Source organism: Nuphar pumila, chromosome 2, assembly GCF_984573655.1.
Source record: "Nuphar pumila chromosome 2, dmNupPumi1.hap1.1, whole genome shotgun sequence".
Lineage (NCBI taxonomy): Eukaryota > Viridiplantae > Streptophyta > Magnoliopsida > Nymphaeales > Nymphaeaceae > Nuphar > Nuphar pumila.
Window position 1 is genome coordinate 80,985,751 of NC_143250.1, and position 26,526 is coordinate 81,012,276.

Consider the following 26,526-nt stretch of genomic DNA (forward strand, 5'->3'; position numbering starts at 1 on the left):
TCAGATTGCATAAATTGGATCAATATCTGAGGCAGAGATATCAGAAAAGCGGTTAAATGAATTAGATACAACACTCCTACATAATTTTGATTTCTCCCTTTTCCTGATTGACCGACTACGCCTGGACTTGAACACAAAACATGTCATGGTACCCAAGACGCCTCCCATTGTCAGTCCTCCAATCAATGTTACAACAATGGCAGCATACTGATGGTGTCGGCCAACAACGATGTAACAAGAGGCGATAAATGCTACCGATGTGCATACAGAAGCCAACCACATCAACTTGTTGATCACCTCAACAACCCGCCGCTCTGATTTTGTTTCTCCTCGCACTAAGGTAATCTGAACCACTACCACTGCTAATGATGTAAAAAGCGCAATAGCATTGAAGATAAAGAAAATCTTGAACGAGACATATTTAACTGCAACTGCTCTTCCATTATTATCATTTCCACCTGGAACAGTAAAGACTGCAGCAAATGCTACTGTGGCAAAAAGAACAGCAACCACCGTAACAGAGTTTGTAGCATTATTGATCCCTTCCCTGTGCATTTTTTTGAGCTCCTTGGCAACACGATAAACATTTTTGTTGGTTCTCCTTGTCTGCTCTAGTTGCGTATGGACATCTTTCTTAATCTCAGAAACCGTCTTTCTCAGCTCATCTCTTGGCTGGTTCAAGTCATTAGCCCTGAGTGCACCCCACCTAAGCAAACAATCCTTTATTTCTGTGGCTTCTTCTGAGGATTGTAGTTCTGCAGCAATGTCAAATGCCGTCTTGTGGTCTCTGTTCAGTGCATTTACATTGGTGTCTCGGAGTTGTAGGAGCTCGTTTATTATCTGGGTGAAAATAAAGCATGATTAGATAATGAAGCAGCACTTTATTCACAGCCGCTTAAATTTAAAAACAACATTGTCCAATATTTGCTTGAATAAGTTGATGAAAATCAACACCAAGAACAAGTGAGCCTTACAGAAAGCATTAGAATGTTTCATCAATACAATAATTAAGTTTACATGTACAATTGCTTAACCTCATTATTTTGGAATGAATACAACATATTCATGTATTAAGATGAAAATCCACGCCAAACTATTATTTTCTAGGGAAAACTATGAAACTGCACTAAGTTCATGAATACTGAAGTTCCTTGAAAGTTGGAACTTTATACCCAATATCACCCAAAGAGAGCAATTGGATCAGCATATCTGCAAATCCAACTTTTCTCAAGTTCTATTCTAATAAACCCCATAATGTCAAGACCAAAATGAACAATAAAATAATGGGGAATTGGATGGAAAAGCTACCTTGTTCTATATAGTGTCACTTTGACAAGGTATGACTAATCTGAGTGATAATTGATTGCTTATGTTAATTTTCATAGTAACGACTTTAACATACTTACGAATACCCAGAGGTATTCCTGGGTGTGAAACCTCCAACAGAAAAAATCCATGCATCTGGAAAAACTAGATAGTGTAGTGATATCAGGGCCAGGGACCTTGAGGTCTTCAGTGCACCTGCAACATGGTATGTATTTGAAAACATCAACACAGAAAACTTGTGGACAAGGAAGATTCATAATAGAAGTCCAATATAAGATCTGAAGTCAGGGAACTAATCCTTAGCTCATGGCTTTCTAGATTTTTCCATCTGAGTTCATTTAGGAAGCAAATGGCTAGCCACCATAAGGGAATTTACCTGCCTTTACAATCATTAAAAATCACACATGACTCATCCTTAAATAGCAGAACAGTGGCTGGATCCTGTCGATAGTGGTGTAATAATGGCAGTCTAGTAAAAAATACACACACAAATGGAGATTCTGTGATTGCAATTCAAATTTTTTTATATTCTATATAATGTATGCGGCACTCATGGCTCAACAGGTTTTCTCACACCAAATATTGCTTCTTGTTTGAACTAAGTGTCACTACTTAAACCCTATCGTGACAAGAGGTGGTGTCTCCATATTAAGGGGAATTATATGGTTTCTGTCACAATGGCATCACAGTATATGAGAGCTTACAAGAACAGAGAAAATACTTATAGATTTCACTAGATAGAGCAAGGAAAAGCAATCTGGATTCATTCTGACAGGAAGTTTACTGAATTCTGCTAAGAAATAGGCCCTAAAGCATAAAAAATGCTAAATATAATATAATGGCCTGTTTGGATTACTTGCAGACTTATCAATGGAAATTAAGCTGGATGGAACCTACAAGGGAACATATCGTTAACCTTGGGTATTCCAAGTTCTTCAGTAAGTTTAGATGTGATGGTTGGATTGGTAGTGTTCCACTGTCTTAATTGGGTGTCTAAGGATTGAATCCCATTAAAGAACTGTCTTCCATATTGGCTATGGAGAAAAGAAAAGAATATCGAAAATAAATTAGCCTAAAAAGAAGAATAAAAGAAAAGAACAGTGTCAATATCATGATTTGTTTAGGTGTGTTAGCAATATTATTTAGCTCTTTTTACAAAACTTTTCTATATGTCAGGCAGCCTCTATATCCCATGGATGGCACTTGGAGTAGATGGGGCATTTGTGGGCTGTGCAAATCCCCTTTGGGACGTGATGCTAGGGATGGCAGTGAGGCGGGGCGGGGCGGGGCGGGGCAGGGGACAAGGTCGCCACCCACGCCCCGCCTCAAGATTTTATCCTCCACCCCCGCCTCCATCCCCGGCGGGGATAGATTTTATCCTCCACCCCCGCCTTCATCCCCGTTTCATGTCCTCCATCCCCGGTTCAAACGGGGATGAGGCGGGGCAGGACAGGGATATTGCGGGGAAAAGTGGTCGGGGTGGGGTTGGGGCGGGGACGGGGCGGGGTGGGGAAAAGTGCACGTCCATCCCCACCTCCACCCCGGGACGGGGATGGATTTTAACCTTCGTCCCCGCCTCCATCCCCGTTTCATACCCTTCATCCCCGGTCCAAACGGGGCGAGGCGGGGCCCCGCTTTCCCCTGGTCCACTGCCATCCCTACGTGATGCACAGGTTAACTATGTGGTCCTAACCGTGCACGGTGGCACGGGGCAAGGTGAGTGGATACCTTGTGCCGGCAAGCAACTTGGTTGGAGCCGTTTGCTATGTTGGAAGCCTCCTGGTTGTGGCTGGGGACCTTTGGGTCTTGTTGGTGTCATCCCACAACTTGGCCACTGGGCTGCTGGTCACACACGGCAGTTTGCTAAGGGAACACAAGGTTGTTGGTTTGTTGAGGTGAAAGTATTATTTCCTCAGTATTGATTGCAAGATGCTTCCACTATGCTTTGGAAGATTCTAGGCAGCCATGCATGACCATGGACTGCACGAGTTGGGGGAACTCGTGGCCATCACAGGCTTGGGTGAAAGAATGCCCGTGACAAAGTGTAGTTTCTGCAATGGCTTTCCAAATGCATCTTCAGCAAATAAAATATTTTAACTCATGCACCAGCTTGCATAACTACTTAATCATAAATAGATCCGATTATTCACAAATAATCTAGAGCAATTGATGAATCAGCTAAACTATATTTCAAATAAATCACAATATTGAGACAATAATTCCATCTATTTACACTCTTTTTTTCTTAGTCTAATGGAAGCAATAATTTGGCACAAGGATCTCTCTTCCTATGTCACAGGGACTCTTCTAACAGGGCACAACACCCCCATCATACCCGCACCCAGGCGGGTGCAACACTTGGACACAACTTCTTTTGTGTTAGGTGAAGTCAACCACATTGAGGGCCATTTCTATCCAAAAGTAGATTCATTTAACCCTAATCAAGTCCATATATATATATATATATATATATATATATATATATATATATATATACATGCACACACATGCAGATAGCGTCAACTTAAAACTGTTAAAAATTATATATATACCCTCCCCGCACCCTACACCCAAGTTTTTTTAAAGTGTCGCATCCCGACCGGACCCGCACCTGCACCTATGTGACATAGCTCTTCCTATATATTCTCTGAGATATTGTGAAGCTGTAAAGTTCCTAGTACGCAAGAGACTTTATTATGACAACCATACGATTCTTTTTAATTGGAAACACCCTTTCTTATCATACAAAAAGTTGAAGTGAATGGGCTTACACCTTCAAGTAAAAAACAATAATCCTAACCTGTTGGCCCATAAATGAACAATAAAAAACATTGAATTGTAAAATACTTAATCTGAATTGTACATTTTAGTGTGTGTGCATGGAGAGAGAGAGAAAGCGAGAGAGAGAGAGAGAGAGAGAGAGAGAGAGAGAGAGAGAGAGAGATTCTCTGATCAAATGGAGAACACGAAAACATCCCTCAGATAAGCAGACATATCAGAACAAAAATAAAAAGTGACAGATGGAAACATACCTCTACCCTCTTTTTTCTTGTGGCCACATGCAAGGCAGTATTGCCACTCCTGTCAGGTAACATTACTATAGCCGCATCTGCAGCAAGAAGCATCTTTACCACTTCACAATTTTCTCCTTTTGCAGCCATGTGTAATGCCGTTTGTCCCTTTTTATCAGTTCTGCGTGCTAATTGTGGATCTTTCTCCAGTAATGCTTTTACAATATCTACATGACCTCCACGAGCTGCTAGATGTAATGCATTTTTTCCATTAGACCTTGAGATCTCTAGCAAGCTGGAATTTCGGGATAGTAATACATCTACAACTGCAACACGCCCCATTGCTGCTGTTGATATCAGTGGGGTCTCACGTTTTGGATCGAACGTTCTGCTTAGTTCAGGATCATGGTCTAAGAGTACCTGGACAATGTCTGCCGTACATGTTTAAGCAAGTGTCATTTTAATTCCATTGACAAGTTTCATCCTATAGGCAAGACTTGACATAGAGAAATGAAAATATGTAAAAATATGCAATATTTATATACTATAGCTTCATACTGAACGCGCCTTGAGATAATAACTATTCTAAAGCAGCATTTATCCCTGCAAATATAATAAAAGCAGAACAAATTTATGCAACATAATGCTATTTTCACACATGCAATAGAACTTAGCTGCTATACTTTTTTTTCTAGAAACGTGCATCAACTAGAGTAACACACTCAAAGAGAACTTCAACCATTTCAAACAATCTAGGCGAGAATGTGGACACCAATAATTGGACACAACTGGTAATGATTGTGCTAATGTCCTTAATAAAGTGAAACCTATATCACATAAGTGCGGGAGGGTATATATATATATATATATATATATATATATATATATATATATAGAGAGAGAGAGAGAGAGAGAGAGAGAGAGAGAGAGAGAGAGAGAGAGAGAGAGAGTAATGGGTGGTGCCTGACGCTTGTTGTGCCTACCGAGCTTTGGAAAAATTGTTTCTATTTTTTCTAAAATCTGACCGCACAGATGTGATCTACACTCTTGATTTTATAGGAATCGACTTTTGGATCGTCCGATTCCAACACCAAGTTAGGTTTTTATAAGATTAAAATATCAACGGCCTATAATTTTAAAAAATATTCAATGCTTAAATTCTGGATCGGACAACAGTAAGTTGCTTTCTTGAGCTCCAAGAGATGAGATTTTTACCAAGATAAATAGCAAAACCTTCAATGGATTTTCGATCATCAAGGGAGCCTACCCAATCAACAACGGTGTATTCCGTGAGAACCAAAGAACTTATGTAATTGAAGGCCAAAATGTAATGTGTGCTTCAAACAATGAACAATGTATTTAACACAAGACCAATGATTTCCATAGGGGCATACATAAATTGACATACTTTATTCACCGAATAAGGTCCCATCATAGTGACATATTGTAGGGCACCCACAACATTCCGACATAAATGTAAGAAAATATGCAGAAGCATAAAACACAAGCTACTAAGAGCTCACAAAACCACAATCATACAAGTGCATATGCAAGTCCACTATGGGACAATATAAAAGCCTAACAAGGCAACAACAATAATATAAAAAATATAACCTTTTACTGATCAAAATGCTTATAACACAAGCATTAAAGAAATAAGAGGGGTTCGACCCCTATTTATACACAAAACCCCCTTTGAAAGGAGACCATTTGAGAGCTCTAAAGAGATATTGGGAGCTCTCAACGGTCATAAATATGACCCTTGGGCAGCCACCCAACAACTCTTTGGTCAAAGACCAAAGAGCCCCTAGCCTTTTGGTCAAGGACAAAAAAATAAAAAATAAAGAGGCTACATGCAATCCTTAGTAATTATTTTATTATAAGGAAAAAAGACCAAAATATCTCTAACTCAAAAAGTAAATTACATGTCATAAATAGTATATATATATATACTATTTTAACACCTCCCCTCAAACTTATGGTGTAAACACCGAAAGTTTATTGAGAAGAAATAAAAAATATGGAGCAAAAAGAGCCTTAAGTAAAGAAGTCCGCAAGCTAGAACTCTGAAGTGACAAAAGGCAACTTAATAATTCATCTCAAGAATTCATCACAAACATAATGACAATTCATCTCAATGTGTTTGGTGTGCTCATGGAAGATGTGGTTGTTGACAATATAAATTGCACTTTTAATATTGCAACATATCTTCGAAGGTTTGGAGATGTCAATACCCATATCTCTGAAAAGATTTTTTAACCATATAAGTTCCATAGTTTTAGTTTTCATAGCGTTGTATTCTGCTTCAATAGAGGATAATGAAATCTTTTGATGCTTCTTGCATCTCCAGGCAATTAGAGAATCTCATAGAAAAATACAAAAAACTACTAGTTAAGATTCTATCATTGAGATTTTCTCCCAAAACAACATCAACATAAGCAACTAAATCTAAAGATGAGGATGAGGATAGAAAGAGCCCTTTAATTATGGTATTCTTGATATATCTGACGATCCTTAATACAATATTCGTGTACAATTATTGAAACATGTTGAAACTGACTAGCAGAGTTAACTGTATGAGCTATATCTGGTCTGGTGATAGACAGATAAGTGAGAGACCCAATTAACTGTCTGTAAGGTGTGGGGTCTTCAAGAAGAGTCTCATCTTCAAGTCTTAATTTAGCATTTATCACTTCAAAAGTTTTCACTTTCTTATCATTTGAAATACTAGATTTAGCATATATATCTGCAACAAGTTTTATTTAAGAAAATATGTATCATCCGAGAGAATATGCAACTTCAATTCCTAAAAAATATCTTAAGAATCCTAGGTCAGACATATCAAAATAACATTTTCAAACATTTTTAAAATTACTAATTTTCTTTTCATCATTCCCTGCTATTATCATATCATCTACGTAATGTAGAAGGATAACTATGTCAGTACTTGTACTTTTCACAAAGAGAGCAGTGACAGTATAGCATGAATGAAAACCCAAATTAATCATAACATTAGTGAATCTATCATACCAGGCCTTGGGGGTCTGTTTAAGACCATACAAAGCTTCTAAAAGTTTAAGAGTTTTTTCTTTTTCAATATCAAATCCCAGAAGAGGATCTATATAAACTTCTTTATTTAGTTCTCCATTAAGAAATACATTTTTAACATCTAATTGATATATAGGCTATTTTTTAGTTGATGTAATTATTATTAGAGTCCTAACACTAGTCATTCTAGCTATGGATGCAAAAGTTTCCTCATAGTCAATTCTATATTCTTGGAAATATCCTTTAACTACTAACCTAACTTTATATCTTTCTAGAGTATCATCACTCTTGGTTTTAACTTTAAAGACCCATCTACGTCCAATGGGTCTCTTGTTTGAAGGTAACTCAACTATTTTCTTAAGGCATCTAATTCTATGTTCATGACTTCAATCCAATGAATAACATTTTTAGTTTCATTATAATTATAATGTGAAGGCTCATGGTATGAATTTAATACTATTAGGCAAGTCCTATAATTGGAAGATAATGACTCATAAGAGACAAACCTATTTGGTGAAATTGATTCTCTACTAGATCTTCTAAGAGGAGCTTTTTCTATAGGCTCACTATATTGAGAAATTTTTTCTAAGGCACCAGTAGGATTATTTTGCTCACGCTAGGTATAAACTTGAATATTTTTAGGAGATCTATTAATAATGTCATCACTACTTAGTGATGTCTCAATATTAGAGTATTCATGATTGATATCATCTATAATTTCATGATGATTCAAAGAGTCATCATTAGTATGTATATCTTCTCTTAGAGAGAGATCATACAAAAACATATAGTCTATTTCCTTCCTTTTATCATACTCTTTAAAACTATTTTCATCTTCTAAGATGTCACATCCTTGGAAACATAAAGTTTATTATTTTTGAAACCAAAGCATTTATATTCTTTTTTATTTTCACCATATCCAATGAAAACACATTCAATTGCTTTTGATGATAACTTATCACTTTTGTGTAAAAGCACAAAACATTTACAACCAACAATTCGTAAACGATTGAAATCGGGTGTTATTTTGAGAAGTTTTTCATAAGAAAAAATAATTTTTAAAGTGGATGATGGCATTCAATTTATTAAATAAGTGGAAGTTAAAATGACTTCGATAAAAAAACTTTTGGAAATATTTTTATAAATAAGGTTCTAGCGGTTTCTATTATATGCATTTTGTTGTAGTGTCTTAAGGCAAGATCTTTGATGGCAAACCCCATTTTGTTTTAGATAATTTTGAAATTCATTAGATGGGTATTCTCCATCTGAATTCAATCTAAGAATAAATATATTGCTTTAAAATTGATTCATAACTTTTATATAAAATTCTTTAAAGAAGGAAAAGACTTCTGACTTAAAATTAAGAAAATAAATCCAAACATATCTAGTAAAGTCATCAATAAAAGTCACGTAATACGAGTAACTACCTTTAGATATGACCAGATAAGGACTCCATACATCCGAACACACCAATTCAAAAGGTCTTATGGAAACAAAAGTTCTATTTAAAAATGGGATAGATTTCATTTTTTCAAGAATACAATCATTGCATGTCATATCTTTTTCATTACAAAATGTGTCCAAAAAAGAGATATATATTTTAGAATAGCTTGGATGTCCAAGTCTTTTATGCCAAGTTTCAATACCCTTATCTTGGACATAAGTATAAAATGATTTTAAAGGAAGAGACAATAAGTTCATAAAGGAAAGATCCCCCTTCCTATGGCCTTGCCCAATCTGCTTCCCATACCGAAGATACTGCACAAGGCAACCTATAGATGAAAAAGATATTTCACATCTATGGTCGGCTTAAGAAACCAAAAAAAGATTTAAAATTTAGTTTGGGAACAATTCTAACTTTTGGAACAAAATTTTTTGAAAAATCTTTAGAATCTAATGTTTCTATTCTCTTAATTTTCAAAATGGTTACATCGGCCATAGAAACACAAGACAAGTTTGATTTGGTGCATATATTAGATAGGCATTCTCATGAAGAGTCATATGGAAAGATGCTCCTAAATCTAGAATCCAAGAATAGGTACTGGGTGAAGATGAAGAGGCGATGACGAAACCAAATGTAGAAGTTGCTTTAAGAATTTGTTGAAGTGCCATAGATATTTGCCCAAGTGTGTCTTTAAGATCTGCTTCACTTTTACCTTTTTCTTCCTTCCTAAAAATAGATTCTTCAACCAAAGTAACCTTATACTTGATGGTTCCTTTCAACTTAGGGCAAGCGAGTTTAATGTAACCCGACTTATTACAATAATTACAAATAATCATTTTTCTTCCACCACTCTAGTTATTATTATTACTATAGTTATTTTGCCTCCCAAAGTCTGGAGGCTTATAGGTCTTAACATGGTTGACAGGTTTAGATACCGCCAACACTTCATCACAACTTTTACTTATACCAAGACAAGTTTCTTCTTGAACAATTTTGTCAATAGCATATTCAACAGGAATAGGAGTAGATCTATCCAGGAGAGAAGATCTAACTTTCTCAAATATGGGACGGATCCCATACAAGAATTAAAAAAATCTCTCTTGTTTCATTTGTTTTTTCTTAAGTTTCACGTTTTCAACAACAACCCACTTAGGCTCCAAAAGTGCTAGTTTATCCCATAGGAGATTCAAAGCATTATAAGTCTTGGATACTCATTTCTCCTTGCTTGGTGGTTCTAACATTTTCTTACAAAAAACATGCTCTTACAAGATCCTTTTGAGTATACATACCCTTCGTGAAAAACGAAGTTTCATTGGCTTTTTAAAATTTTGTAATGTTTGCACATACCTTAAGCTCGACATTATTCATGAACCATGCAAGAATTTTTGCATGGTTGCTCTCCCAATCTTCCACTTGTTTATGATGATTTCCAATGACATTGACACAAGCATCTCCTTCTAAGGCTTTCTCTTGACCTCCTTCTAGTTTTATGAGTTTGAGTTATTTTTCGGGGATAGTGCCCATCACATACTCCCAAAGCTTTTTTTCTTTGAGATTATTTCCATGGTAGAAGCCTACGTCATGTATTTTTTTTCATTGAGCTTGAAGGAGATGTCAGTTTTAGCCTCCATTGTGTGAGCAGGAGACTTTATCATGAACATAATCACTTGATGGTAATCTTCCACAAATCCAGAAATACTGACTCTGATACCATGTAAGGAAATATATAGAAGCATAAAACACAAAATACTAAGTTCTCACAAGATCCCAATCATACAAGTGCATATGCACAAGTCCACTATGGGACAATACAAAAGCCTAACAAATCAACAACAATATAAAAAATATAACCCTTTATTGATCAAAATGATTAAAATAAACATTAAAGAAACAAGGGGGGTTCGACCTGTATTTATACACAAAACCCCCTTTGAGGGGAGACCATTTGAGAGCTCCAAAGAGCTGTTGGGAGCTCCAAACAGTCATAAATATGACCGTTTGGCAGCCTTGCAATAGCTCTTTGGTCAAAGTCCAAAGAGCCCTTGGCCTTTTGGTAAAGGACAAAAAAAAGGAAAAATAAAAAAGGGCTACATGCCGTCCCTAATAATTAATTTATTATAAGAAGAAAAGACCAAAATACCCCAGATTCAAAAAGTAAATTACATGTCATAAATAGTATATATATACATATACTATTTTAACAATAGAGTAGGGTCAGAGAATTGTGGACTCTTACAAGAGAATAATTTGGTATTTACTAGCATAGAAGAGAAGATCAGTTTGCAACCTATTATACTTGTTTTATGCAACATATCAACAATATACTTTCGTTGAGATAGGAATAGACCAACACAATTGTATAAAGCTTCAATGCCTAAGAAGAAATGTAGTGGGTCCAGATCCTTGAAGGCAAATGTGTGAGCAAAGCATGATAGCAGATGATCAATATAACAATTGGAATTGTTGTTGACAATGATACCATCAACATAAATCAATATAAAAGCAACCAAGGAGGAGGACCAAAATATAAACAATGAGATATCTATTTCTGAGGCTAGAAATCCCAAAGATAATAAAAAATCACTCAACTGTTAGTATTGGGCTCGTGGGGCTTGCTTAAGCCCATAAAGACCTTTATGAAGATGACACACACAGTTAGAATAATGCGGATCCTTGAAGCCCTGAGGTTGCCCAAGATATACCTATTCAGACAAGTGACCATGAGAAGACATTTTTGACATCAAGCTGGGGGATCTGCCATCCTCAACTAATGGCGGAGGCAAGAGTCATACAGACCATGGTGTGTTTCACCACATGGCTAAATGTATCAAAATAATCAAGACCTTCTTATTGAAAACTTGGGAGTAGCCCTGGGCCACAAGGCGAGCTTTATATCATTTCAACATGCCATCAACTTTCCTCTTAATTTTATATATTCATTTACTGTCAATCAAATTATAAGACAGATGAGGGAGAACCAACTGCCAAGTATCATTCTGAATGAAGGCATTAAATTCATTCACCAAAGATGAACACTAATGGGAGTGCTTACCGACTTCAGTGAAACAGGTAGGTTCTTGGTCATGGGCATATTTAACTAAGAAGGCCAAGGAAATATGATAAAGAGTACTAAGAAAGGTTTTTGGTTTAAGGGTGCCATCTTGAAAATATGTAATCATATGGTTGGTACGAATAGAAAGGGGGGAAGGAACAAGTACAATCGCCACACTGAGAGGGGAACTCATAGAGGGTGAAGATGGTGTCAGGGAATGGGCAACAGAGGATTCAAGGATATCAGTGGGAGGGGAAGCACCATTAGGACTGGGGTCAAGAGGAGAGACCATAGGGATATCATAATGTTGGAGTTGGTGAACAGGAGGGGAAAGTATGACTGGGACAACATAGGTGGGGTACTAGGGTGACATATGTTGTCCTTGGAGGAGACAAGGTAGAGGTCAGCCAAGAAGATACATCACAGGCTGTGCGAGGGGGATATGATTTAGCATAAACAAACTTGGTTTCATAAAAAATAGCATTACAAGAGATGTAGGTTTGAGACTAAATGGGGTTAAAGCAAAGGCATCCCTTATGGTTGGGGTTGTAACCAATAAAAATACAAGCTTTAGTTTTGTGTTAGAGTTGTAAGGAACAAGGTGAGGGTAATAGGTATAACAAAAAACATGAAGAAATGTGTAGTCAAGTTTCCTAATGAAAAGAACTTGAAATGATGATTTTTTGTTTGGTTAAAGGAAGGTAAACAATAGTGCAAAAAGCATTAACCCAAAAAGGTGTCAACAAACCAAAGCAAGACAATAAACTTAACCATGTCTAAACAACATGTCTATGCTTGTGTTCAACAAGACCATTTTGTTGTTGCGTACGGGGGCAAGAGATACACGGAGAATGCCACATGACTGTAAAAACTCTTTAAAACTTTTACCAGTAAACTCTCCCCCACCATCATTTTAAAAACATTGAAGAGAAACACCCAATTGTTTTTCCACAATAAGTTTAAAACTTTTAAAACACAATAATGCATCATATTTTTGCTTTAATGAAAAAATCCAAGCAAAACGATAAAATTCATCGATCAACAAAAAATAGTATCTATAACCATCTCGAGATACCACTGGGGATGGACCCTGCAAATTTACATGAACAATTTCAAGAGGCCTAGAAACAAGAGTCTTAGATAAATCAAAAGGCAGTCTATGTGACTTATCAATAAGACAATGTTCACACAATTTATTAAATTGTTTAGTACCAAAAAACTGTAGTAAGTTATCGATATTTAATAATTGTAGAACTCTCGAATTGGGATGACCCAATCGGTTGTGCCATTGCTTCAACGACATGTGCACACCAACAGTACCAAAAGCTTGGGCTACCAGCCGACCCTGATTCACCTTTCTAATTTTGATCGGGGCAAGCCATGCTCAATCGGCCCTCTTAGAAGTTCCTTCTGTGTCAACCATTCCTTAACCATAAAACCCATGTTAGAGAAGATAAACACAATCATTATCTTCTGTAAATTTTTAATCAAATAAAAGATTTTTCTTTATGGAAGGAACATGAAGAACATCATAAAGAATCACTTTATGCTTGAGAGTAGAAAGAGTGATGTTACTAGTATTGGTTATAGGAAGATGAGAACCATTGCCAACCATCATAGACTCAAGAGTATTAAAATCAGTCTTCCCTGTCATACTTTGATCATATGTGGTCATGTGATGTGTAGCACCACTGCCAGGATACAATGGATTATCAGATACAAAGCTCAAGGCAATGGCAGAGAAGGCCTTAGCAATATTAAAACTAGAGTTACTTGAAGCACAATACTCTTTGCTTTCAAAACTTGATGGGAATCTCAATTCTCCCATGTTTCTCCTATGCTTTACATATGCTTCATTCATGTTTCCTATATGCTTCTTATATTACCTGTCACACTTCTTTTCATATTTTCTATGTGTTTCATCTCAACCTTCTACTCACTTCCCATATGCTTTTTTTAAATAGGTAACCATCATTTTTAGATTTTGACAAAAGTTTAATTCTTACACTAAAAAATCATGAAACTTAAGAATAGTCATTTTTATTTTAATTTTTACTCGCTTCCCATTTGATTCCTGTTTGACTTTCCATTCAATTTTAATATTGCTTCCTATTCGATTCACATTTCATTTTCAAATTGATTCCTTACTTCCCACTTCTTATAAATTTCAAAATGCCTCATTTCTCGCTTCCACTTCCCGTATCATTTCCTGCTTTTGCTTTCTACTCTGACAATCTTGATCAAAACATTGATGAACTATATGATTTCGTCATCTGCAATATTGGCATATGACCTGCCCACTTGAGGAACCACTAAAACTTGAAGGATTAAAATTGGTGTCACCATTATTGAATCCACGACCACGACCACGACCACCCGTGCTACGACCTCTAAATTGATATCTAGCTCATCCTCTCTCACAAAAAAATGTTGTAGTTGTGGCATTATTTTCAATTGGCTAACTTTGTTTGGGTCAAAGCAAGACAAGCCTACGTTCTTGATTCAATAATATATCAAAAATATCAATGAATGTAGGTAAATACTTAGATGCAATAACAATGAGCGTGGTTATAAAGCTTTCATACTCAGCAGGGATACCAATAAGGGTTGACTGAACAAGATTACCATCACAAACTTCCTCTCATGCAACCATTAAAGAATTAGCCAACAACTTCACCTTATTTAGATAATCAACCATACCATCTTTGCCTTTCTTAATGGTTCTTAACTGATCCTTGAGCTGAAGGATTCGTAGAGAGGATTGAGAAGCAAAGGACTTCTCAAGAACATGCATCACGAGCCATAGGGATTCTAATGATTTGACTCAAAACGGATTCGAACACAGTTGCTTTGATTCAACTCAATGCAAGTTGATCAGCACCAAGTTTGGTATTCAGGGTTTATGGAAACAGAATTATCTTTTTCAAACGTCACATACTTAGAGCAGGATATGATCCACCTATGAACTTGAACAAATCTTGATTGTTCATAACTTACTCGATTTGAGTCATCCAAGATAGATAGTTATTTCGATCCAGTTTAATTGAAATTACACTCAAGAAAGCAATCTACTAAGTTGCTGCACACACACTGTTGCACTCCTTCACACACACAGTCACCCAGACACGTTGGTGTGGGACACGGCCGGCTAGGACATGATTCCAGCACCCACAAGCACCTCTCGAACACAGTCAACTTGATCGATTCTATTACGGTCTATTATGGCTCTGATACCATAATAGAATCATAAACACAAATAGAGTCACACACTGTAAACTCATGAAATTTAACGTGGTTCGGTTCCTTGCAGAACCTACGTCCACAATAATTGCTCACTCATTGATTGAGAGAGGAGACGTCAATCCTTATTGATAACCAATGTTTAAGAAGTTACAGCTATGGATAAAATTCTTATAATGTACAAACCCAGCCTTTCTAGACTTCTCAACAGTCTTTCCTTGTTCTATTTCTTCTTCACTAACAATAGGACTCTTTCTTAATTGATATATTTTTGACAAGGTAAGCCGTCCAGGACTCTTTCTTCTTATCATCAGCCTTGGATCCTTCTAGGTTTCCAACTTTGGTAGGTTCTTGTAGATAATGTGAGCTGGATGGATCTGGACTCCTCCTTAGCACAAAGTCCTTCATGAACTGGGTCTCGGTTTCCTTGACACCATGCACAATTTGAGGGAGGCTATTGAAAATGTTGTATAATATATTGTGTTTTCTTTTTCTATTTTTAATATGTTTTACCCTTTTATGAGATTGCACAACAACAAGGGTATTTTTGTCATTTTTTGGCTCCTATCATTTTTAAGAGAAAAGGCTCACTACAAGACCCACCATTGAGAATCGTGTTCTACTGAAGCCATCTCATCTCCTTTTCTTTCTTCTTCATGCTTTAAATGTCTATGGTGAAAAATAAGAAGCTTTACACCCTTTCTGGTTCAATTTTCGAATTTTCCTAACAGATTTGAAAAATGAGTATGCTTACAAAGATAATCAGAGAAAATTACACCAACAATTGCAGGAACCCTAGGGGAAAACTCGAGTACACTTGGTATGAGTTGTTCACTTACTACAGTGACCACATTGTAGTACTATAGGATTCATCTCTCCAGACAGAAATCCTACATTATTTCCATAACACCCTAACCACTGGACATGAAGGACATGTAAGAATGTATTGGTGACTCAGAAAAAGGATACATACAGGTATCTGCAAGGGTGCAACGTATGCCAATAAGTCAAATAAAGAAAGGCATCCTATGATAGATGGGCTAGTTATGAAGCCTTTAGCCTAGTACATCTTCACAAATATAGAAAGGGACACAAGTAGATTGATAAAATCAAGCAAAAAACAAAGGGTGACAGTGAAAGGCCCAAACAACATTGTGAAAAGCATTGAGGCGAAGCGAGGCACTCCACCAAAAATTGATGCGAGGCATAAGCCTCGAGGCGAAAAGCATAAGCCTCAATTTTTTTTTGAAAACTTAAAAAAACTATAAAAAATATCTAAAATTATAAATAAATAAAAAACTGCTTCTTATTATTATATAATACTAATACTAATACTAATTATTATTATTATTACCATCACACCTTAGGCTGGTGCCTTGAGGAGCAGAGGGCCTCGCCTCAAGGCGAGGTGTTGAGGCGCACTTTTAACAACACTTGGCCCAAGGCACATCTAATGGCAATGGACATGTCTAAGAAATATGGGATAGATTATGATAAACATTTAGTGGATTTATAAAAATAGGGATAACTAATTTGATTCTTTTTATTGCCATGATCCACAATCAATTTACATCCAAATGGATGTGAAGAATGTCCTATACCATGAGTTATATGAAGGGATTTCCTAGTTATTTGGAGGAAGATTCTTTCAAAGAACTGTACAAATTAAAGAAATATCTCTGCAATTAAAATAAGCTTCTAGAGATTGGTTCCATGAGTTTTCAGATAAAATAAAATCATATGGGTTAAGTAGAATCCCTATTTACCACTCTTTGTTATTAATATTAAAGGTAGTACAATCGCAAATTTGCTTATCCATGTAGATTATAGTTTTCATAATCTCCTCTATAAATCATATGATTGAGATAAAAGACTATATCAAAAAAAAATTTTAGAATTTAGATGAAAATTCTGGGGAAATTTAAATACTTCTTGAGAGTAGGGTCCATAGAGTGTCAGGGCATATCTTTCTTAACAAAAGTACTCTATAGACCCATGGAAGAGAAATGGATGAAGGATGAGACGGTAAGCTCAGTGTAAATCAAAGCTTGAAACATAAACAAAGAGAGCCGCATGTAGCTTATGCAATCATTTTAGGTGCTCTAAAGTACTTGATGTCTACTTGGCCAAACATTGTGTACGCAATTACAAGTATCAAAATTCATGCACAATCCTCCAGTGAGACACTAGAAGTAGTAAACTGTATATTGTAGCATACACAAAGAACATTGACTGATGATTAAAATTTGAGAAAGAACTAAAGCATCCATTGGTTGTAGTTGGTTCTTTTAGGTTCTGATTGGGCTGGAGTCCTGGACATGAAAAGATTCATATTTGGATGCTATATGGTTTTGGGAAAAGTATCTTTTCATGAGGTAGCAAGAAGCTATGTGTTGTAACTAATTCCAATAGATGAGGATACATAGATCTATGACCTCCTTAACAATAGAAATTGGGTGGTTCCATTGCACAGTTAAACGAATCAAAAGTATTGAGATAAACTATCTATCAGACAATCAAAAGTGATGTCAAGATTGTGCTTGGCTCTATCCATCATGGGAAGATGAAACATATATAGATTGATCGACATTTCACAAGAGAGAAGATAGAATAAGGAAATAGAATCATGTTTCATGGTACATAAGAATCAGAATATTTAGAAAAGGTGCAGCAAAGCATAAAGTTGGCTTTTCAAAGACAAGTTATCCATGATTAAAAACCACACAATCACAACTTTGTAATTTATGTATAATGCCCATTATGTTGTAAAATTGATTTGCATATGAGTATTTTAGCAATCATGTACAACACTTTTTTTTTTGACAAAACGGCTGCAGACGGCTCTGTCACATCCAGGATAACTCTACATGTGTCCATTTTAAATGCATACCGATGTCAAAACCTCCTGTTGTACCAGTAGATGAATGGTGATGAGTGGTTTCTCTTTGCACTAAAAAAAATGTTGATTACGATCCAACCACAAGAGTCACTATGTTTGAATTAACCACCAGAACCACAACCTGAACCAATTCCTTCCCCTTTTCCTCATACAAGGCACCAAAAGATGCAGCCCCTATATCATGCAAGACGTCCCTTCAATACAGAAGTAGCAGTCCATTAAAGAAATGACATACACCGACCAGGTGCTTAGTGTCCACTGTCTAGCAACAGCAAAGCACTCAATGGATGCTAGCTGAACTCCAATTTTCTTAATGTTTTCATGTGCATGTCATCCTGTAGAACCAGCCAACTGAAAGCCTTTGCTCTAGGCGATGGGGCAAATCCCCAACTTTTATTGGAATATTGAAACTCTAGATTCGGAAGCTGGAGAGAAATGTAGCACCTTTCACTAGTGAAGGACCCATCGCGTGAAACAGTGCAACAAAGTGAATTAGATCCAGATGAGGGTGTATGTACACGAAATGCAAACGAATCAGATCTAGAACAGCTAAATACATGGGAGAGTCGTATCAGATCAGAACAGCCAAAAATCACAAAACCCTCAATATGGATTTGACACAAAGTCTGCTAAGTCTTTGTTGATGATAAGGATGGTTGGGGCATCGACGGTTTCTCCTTTCCTAAAATATCTGCTCTTTACTTCTGTTAAGGATTGTATTGTGCTGGATGATAATCCTTCCTTTTTTGTTGCCACGATTTGTGGATCTAGCACTATTTGTAACTCGTCCCTGAGGTAATGGAGTATGACTGATCGGTGTTCTCTCGTGGATGTAGGTCTCTATGACCGAACCACGTTATCTCGTGTGTTTTGCTTGCTTTTCCTTTTATCTATTCGCGTATGATGGATTGCACAACATCGTTTATCATGGTATCGGAGCTTAGGTTTGTGTAGTTGGTTCTCTCCACACAAGGTGGGGTTCTTCAACATCATTGTGTGCTACATCTGGCTGTGCATCTCGCGTGGTGGTTTTCTGTATCTTTGTTCAGCTGTTAATCTCTGTGCAGCTTCACATCAAAGTGTTTGTCGCACCTTTGTTCTTTGTTCAGCTGTTGATCCCTGTGCAACCTCTCTTTTCTGCAATAGGGCCTACGTTTTGCGGGTTATCTGTATCGTTGGCAGCAGTGCTGTAGTGCTTCTCTGTTCCCATGGCTAACAATAGCCAGAATACAGAATATGCTCCTACCATCGTCAGTCAAGAGCAGATAAGTACCTCTCTGAAAATCACTTCTGTTCCGCTTAATGGTTACAACTACACAGCATGGGCAAAGTCGGCTGCTCTTGTTCTCAGCGGTAAATCCAAGTTGGGACATGTTACTGAAAAAAAACCCAAGCCAGCTGAAATCGATTCCAGTTTTGAAGAATGGGAGTCGAGCGATCATATGGTCATGGCATGGCTTCTGAATTCCATGGAGCCACGTATTTTTGAAGGATTTCTGTTCCTTGATTCGGCTAAGGCTATTTGGGATGCAGCTAAGGATCTTTACGGCCAGCAGTATAATTTGGCTAAAAGCTACCAGTTAGCTCAAGATATTCATAGTTTGAAGCTTGACGATATGCCCTTCAACGAATATTTAGGGTGGTTGAGAGGTATGTGGGACGAATTTGATTCTTATATTCCTCCTATTATTGATGCAGGATCTTTTCAAAAGTGGAGAGATCATGAAAAACTATTTCAAATGCTTGCTGGGCTGGGACCTGCGTATGAACAACTTAGAAGTCAAATCTTAATGTCCTCTGAATTACCATCCCTCAATATGGCTTGTGCCACTGTCATGCGTGAGGAGTCTCGTCGAAGGGTTATGAATGCAAAAAATAAAGAAGTCGATGAAAGCAGAGCTGCACTCATAATCAAATAGAATGAACAATCATCAAAATTTTCTCAAGATGCCGAAATACAAAAATTCAAAGAGAAGAAATTATTTTGCACCTTTTGTAAGAGAGACAATCATTCTCGAGACCGGTGTTGGAAGCTCAATAAACGGCCAAATGCATTCAAAGGAAAACAACAAGCTCATGTTGCTCAATCTCAATCAAATGAGGAAATCTTAACGGTTGAAAAACTCACCCAGATTCTTCAAGGGTTCGCAAAAAACAATATGGCTGCCTTTGCTTCAAAAGATTCAGGTATACCTAATGAATCTTGTTCTTGCTTTACCACGCATCAGTCTAACAGTTATGCTTGGATTATCGATTCTGGTGCTTCTGACCACATGACAGGGCAGACTTCTTATTTAGAAAACATCATATCTAATATTAGTTCTAAACCTGTTTCTGCTGCAAATGGTTCTCTTATGAATGTCGAAGGAAAGGCACAAGTTAGTTTTTTTGGTCAAAAAGACAATGCGCTTTATATGCCTACATTAACATCCAATTTGTTGTCTGTTAGCAAAATTACCAGATCCTTAAATTGTTATGTTATTTTCACTCCTACTGAGGAATTATTTCAGGACAAGAGGACAGGGAGGACGATTGGTAGAGGAACTGAATCTCGTGGACTTTACATTCTTGACAACCAAAATAAAGCGTTGATGGCACAAACGGATGATGAAGGAAGAATGTGGCATATCAGGTTAGGTCATCCTTCCAGCAAGGTGCTCAAAAAATTGAAGCCCAGTTTAAACTTTGACTGCAATAAATGTGAGACATGTCGATTTGCTAAAATGACTCGTCCACCCTTTCCCTCATCTGAAAGAGTTTCATTACAAAAGTTTGATATTGTTCACTCAGACGTTTGGGGACCTTCCCCCATTCTATCTCATAAGGGTTACAAATATTACCTGACTTTCATTGATGATTTTTCCAGAGTTACATGGGTTTATTTTCTCAAAACTAAAGACAAAGTGTTTGATACATTTGTTGATTTCTACACTATGATTCAGACTCAATACAATTGCAATATCAAAACTTTGAGAACCGATAATGGGACTGAATATATAAATGATAAGTTTATTGATTTTCGTATAAAAAGGGGCATGGAACATGGAACATGGAACATGGAACATGGAACATGGAACATGGAACATGGAACATGGAACATGGAACATGGAACATGGAACATGAAACCTCTTGTGTCAGAACACCTCAACAGAACGGTGTCGCCGAAAGAAAAAATTGTCATCTTCTTGAGATCACTAGGGCTTTGCTCTTTCAAATGAATGTTCCTGAAATTTTTTGGAATGATGCAGTTAGCACCGCAAGCTATATTATAAATCGTCTTCCTACCCGAAAGTTAGATTTCAAGTCTCCCATTGAGGTTCTCAAAGAGAGAGAACACTCTATTTCTCATTTGAAAACTTTTGGCTGCATTGCATATGTTTGGAAACATCCTATGTTTAGAAGCAAACTTCAACAAAGAGCCATCAAATGTGTGTTTCTTGGGTACTCATATTCTCAAAAAGGATATAGATGCTATGATGCTAAAAATCATAAATTTTATGTTTCACGGGATGTTTCTTTTGATGAAAGCACAACATATTTCGAAAATAAGGAAAATGGTAGCAAGGGGGAGCAACGACCTGAGAATGATCATGTTCTGCCCATCATCACCCTTGATAGTGTTCCTTTAGATAATGATGTGCCAAATTTGACTAGCTCGGTTCAACCAATTAATGATAACTTTAGTAAGAATGAAGAAGGAATTGGTCCTAGTCAAAATGAGGAAGGAATAGTTCCTCGTCGATCTGAAAGAATCACTCGGATGCCCAGTCGTCTGCAAGATTTTGTTACATATATTGCTACTACTTATCCTATTGAAAATCAAATTTAGTATGAGAACATCTCAAAAAACTATGTTGCATATCTTGCTAAAATCTCCGAACATCATGAACCAAGTTCGTATGACGAAGCCTGCAAACAGAAGCTATGGTGTGATGCAATGAGGGAAGAACTTGAGGCCATGGAAAAAAATAGAACATGGGAGGTTGTTCCAACACCAAAAGGAAAAAACATTGTTGGGTGTAAATGGGTCTACAAGGTCAAGTATAAAAGCGATGGATCAGTAGAATGGTTCAAAGCGAGACTTGTTGCTAGAGGGTTTTCTCAAACTGAAGGAATTGACTACACATAAACATTTGCTCCAGTACCAAAAATGAATTCTCTCAGAATTTTATTATCCATTGCATGTAATAAAAATTGGAACCTATTCCAATTAGATGTTAAAAATGCTTTTTTACAAGGCGATCTTACTGAGGAAGTCTTCATGAAGGTTCCCCCTGGACATCCCAGTTGGAATGACTCTAGTGTTGCTTGCAGACTTAAAAAATCTATCTATGGTCTTAAGCAATCACCCCGGGCATGGTACGCCAAGTTGAGTCAGGCTTTAGAAGAAAAGAGCTTCAAGAGGTGCGTTTCTGATAACTCTCTCTTTATCAAGAAAAGTGACAATTACAACACTATTATATTGGTGTATGTGGATGATATAATTGTGACAGGTGATAACATGAGTGATATAGATAATGTCAAGGAATACTTACATAAAGTTTTCGATATTAAGGATTTGGGAAAATTAAGATATTTCCTCGGAATTGAGATCGGGCATTCAAGAAAGGGATTATATCTCTCTCAAAGGAAGTACACTATTGACTTGTTGACAGAAACCGGAAAGCTGGGCATTAAACCTGCTGACACGCCTATGGAAGTGAATCATAAACTTGAAAAAGCTGAATCAGAACCAATCCAAGATATTAAGCAGTATCAAAAGCTTGTGGGAAAACTTATTTATTTGACTGTTACTCGTCCAGATATTGCTTATGCTGTGGGGGAAGTTAGTAAATTCATGCACAACCCTCAGAAATCTCATAAAGACGCTGTTGATCGCATTCTACGATACTTAAAAAAATCTCCAGGACGTGGTATTTGGTACAAGAGAAATGAGAATACAGATATTTGTGGCTACACGGACGCTGATTGGGCTGGCAGTGCCCTCGACAGAAAATCCACTACCGGTTTTTGCATATTTGTAGGTGGTAATTTGGTATCCTGGAAAAGTAAAAAACAGAAGGTCGTTGCTCGTTCTAGTGCTGAAGCAGAATACAGGGCTATGGCTACCACAGCCTGTGAATTAACCTGGACTAAAGCACTTATTGAAGAGATGGGATTCGAAGTTCAAACTCCAATGCCTATGTATTGTGACAATCAGGCAGCAATTCATATAGCTGCAAATCCAGTGTTTCATGAAAGAACGAAACACATAGAAATAGATTGTCACTTTATCAGAGATAAAGTGCAAAGCAAAGAAATATCAACTCCGTTTATAGCCAGTGCAGATCAACTTGCAGATATTTTTACTAAAGCCGTGCCCAAAGATAATCTATATAGAGTTCTTGACAAGCTGGGAACTCATGATATATCCGCCTCTCAGCTTGAGGGGGAGTGTTGACGATAAGGATGGTTGGGGCATCGACGGTTTCTCCTTTCCTAAAATATCTGCTCTTTACTTATGTTAAGGATTGTATTGTACTGGATGATAATCCTTCCTTTTTTGTTGCCACGATTTGTGGATCTAGCACTATTTGTAACTCGTCCCTGAGGTAATGGAGTATGACTGATCGGTGTTCTCTCGTGGATGTAGGTCTCTATGACCGAACCACGTTATCTCGTGTGTTTTGCTTGCTTTTCCTTTTATCTATTCGCGTATGATGGATTGCACAACATCGTTTATCAGTCTTGCACTTTGAAATCGTGCAAGCACTTTCTGAGGTCAACCATCCAACCATCGAAGTGCGACCAGCAGTCTACCACCAATGCCCTGCTAACTAAGCAACGAATCCCTAGGAACCTTGAGTAAAGAGCTTGTGTCCATCAGATCCAGGCTCCATCAGGAAAGAGGTGTCTTCTCAGAATCTAGCTTCTAGTTTATGAATTTTGGCAGCAGGCTACAATAGTGCCATTTACCATTGCCAAGGCCATCCTGAAATCTGTACTTAAGTTTAACGAGTTTGGCCTTAGACATTGTCAACCTCCATAGCCATTTATAGAGCAGTGCTTTGTTCACGACGTGCAAGTTCCTAATACCCGGCTCCCCCATATTGATGGGCAACTAACCCAGCTTCAAGGTGTTAGTGGCCTCCTTCGACAATTTGGATAGCCACACCAAATGAATATATATACATATGTTGTTAAGATGGTGTGGCTATAAGTATACACTTGGGAAGCCAGAAAATGTACATCAAGTAAATTGTTATACTTGCCAACACATTTGAGCAAGGTGATCCGAATGGCAAAAGGAAAGGCATCTGGCTTTTCATGTCTGAATTTTTTACATGACTTTGCCCAATGGCCAGCCCTGGAAAACCCTTCCATGAGGACCATGCCAAGGCACTTTAAGGGAAGTAGTTCGAGGGGACAACCAAAAATAATTGAATCAATTAGTGAAATGTTCTTACTTTCCAACAAGTTCTCTATTGTTTCTTCTTCTCCTAGCCACACAAACATGGCAAAGAAAAAATATTATAATAAACCATTGAGGCCCTCGTTGTGACTATCTACCATTATATTAGGTACATAATCAAATAAAAGTTTTCATAAACTATACCTACCCTTCAGTTCCCATTCTTTTAAAGATGAGGTTTTGACTCCTCCCAGTTAATGGATCTCTATGTCCATCTTTCTCAAAATGCCCTACTTCCTCATGTATTACTAGGATTACATGGAAGTCTTCATACCGAAGCTACTTTTGGGGTGGGGGGTGAATTAGCAAAATACAAAAGCAAGCAAGAACGTGAGTCCATCATTGACATGTTCGCTACTAATTCTCCAAAAGCTACGTAAAATTAAATCCAAAAAACCAAAAATACAAAAGGATACAATAAATCAACACCACGAACTGTTAATCGGGTTGGCTTCAACACGAGGACAATCTTATTCTTATCTATCAACACGACCGTGTATATTCGAGAGCATGAAAAGAAGCTTCTTTTCATTTAACTCATATGAACAAAAGAAATGAGCACAAAAAAGTTGAAAAGGAAAAAACTATCATAGTAATGGTTTCGGCCAAGGTGGTTCATATGAATCCAGTGCCAATGCTTCATCCAATTATCAACAATAACATAACTTATTCAATGAAGATGGATCATATGAATCAAATGCCAATGCTCTCAACAAATCACCAAGAACAAGTTCATTAAAAACAAAAAACCAACATGGAAGATATTATCCGATCTTTAATAAGGATCGATTTGAAACGCACATCTATCACCTGATTCTAAAAAGAATAAACAAGAATGATCACCTTGGTGGCCATTCTTAGCGGCGATATGCAGCGGCGTGCAACCGGAGTTGCTCTTCCTCCCGACGCTCTCCCGGCTCGTGTAACCGAGGAGCTCCTTCATCATGTCCAGATTCCCCCTCTTCGCCGCAATGTACAGCGCCGTCTCGCCCAACTCGTTCACCTCGTTGGCCACCGCCGCCCTGATCTCCGCCGTCTCCGCGTCGGCGTGCAACCCATCGACACCACCAACCATCCTCTCGTCCGTCCATTCTAGGATCTGCCGAACCCCTGAGAGGTCGCCTCGCTTGGCGGCGAGGTGCAGCTCGGTGTCGTTGTGGCGGCCGGTGACCTGCTTCACGTACTTCCTGGGCGTGCCGACCTGGTCGATTCGCTTGCCGGAACTCGACAGCGCGAGCGATGGCCTGGCCACCGCGATGCCGTTCTGTTGGGTAGGGCTCGGTTGTCCGCGATCGAGGTCCCTCTTGATGATGATCTCGAGCCCCATTTTTATTTATTTATTTTTCCGATCGATCCGGAACACGGATGATCGGGCTTGGAAGGATAAAGGAGGGCGGTGTGTCTTGAGCGAGCGGTGCCCTTTAGAGGATGGGGAAGAAGAAGAAGAAGAAGAAGAAGAAGAAGAAGAAGAAGAAGAAGGAGTGAGGAAGGTGGTTCATCATCTTTGGGCAATCGTGTCCAAAGAGACACCCTCTTCTTCGATCGCCTGCTTCCTCTCTCTCTCGCTCTTTCTGGATTATCTTTTGCTTTCTTCCTGGTACCGGTCTTTTGCATGGGCTTTCATTGTCACCGTATTCCCATTTTTATCATGTGCATGGAGAGAGAGAGAGAGAGAGAGAGAGAGAGAGAGAGAGAGAGAGAGAGAGACGAAAACGGATCAAACGAGGGGCTCTTTAGATGCCGTTCTTTGTTGGCGATGAACGGCATTCGAGGCCCACGTTAGAGCAAAGCTCTTACGTGCGAGTGGTTGGATATAAGTGTCAACGTGTCGGGTTTGGTTCGAACGCAGGTGAAACCCGATTTTCGGGTATGGTATTGGGTCCGACCCGAGTCTAATCAAGTCCACTATAAGAAAAACCATACCCGAACCGGATAAAAACTACATGAACTAGACCCTGATCATACCCAGTAAAACCATATTTTTTATCATTTTTACATTGAAAATTTGCAGGTCTTAATTGAAACTCGGGTTGGGCCTCGGTCTGGTATAAAATT

The 26,526-nt window shown here is 37.8% G+C and overlaps 1 pseudogene; it reads right to left on the reverse strand.

Annotated features, from left to right (window-relative positions):
* Positions 1-25,798, reverse strand: LOC149845827 (ankyrin repeat-containing protein ITN1 pseudogene; annotated as a pseudogene).
* Positions 25,799-26,526: the final 728 nt, after the last annotated feature.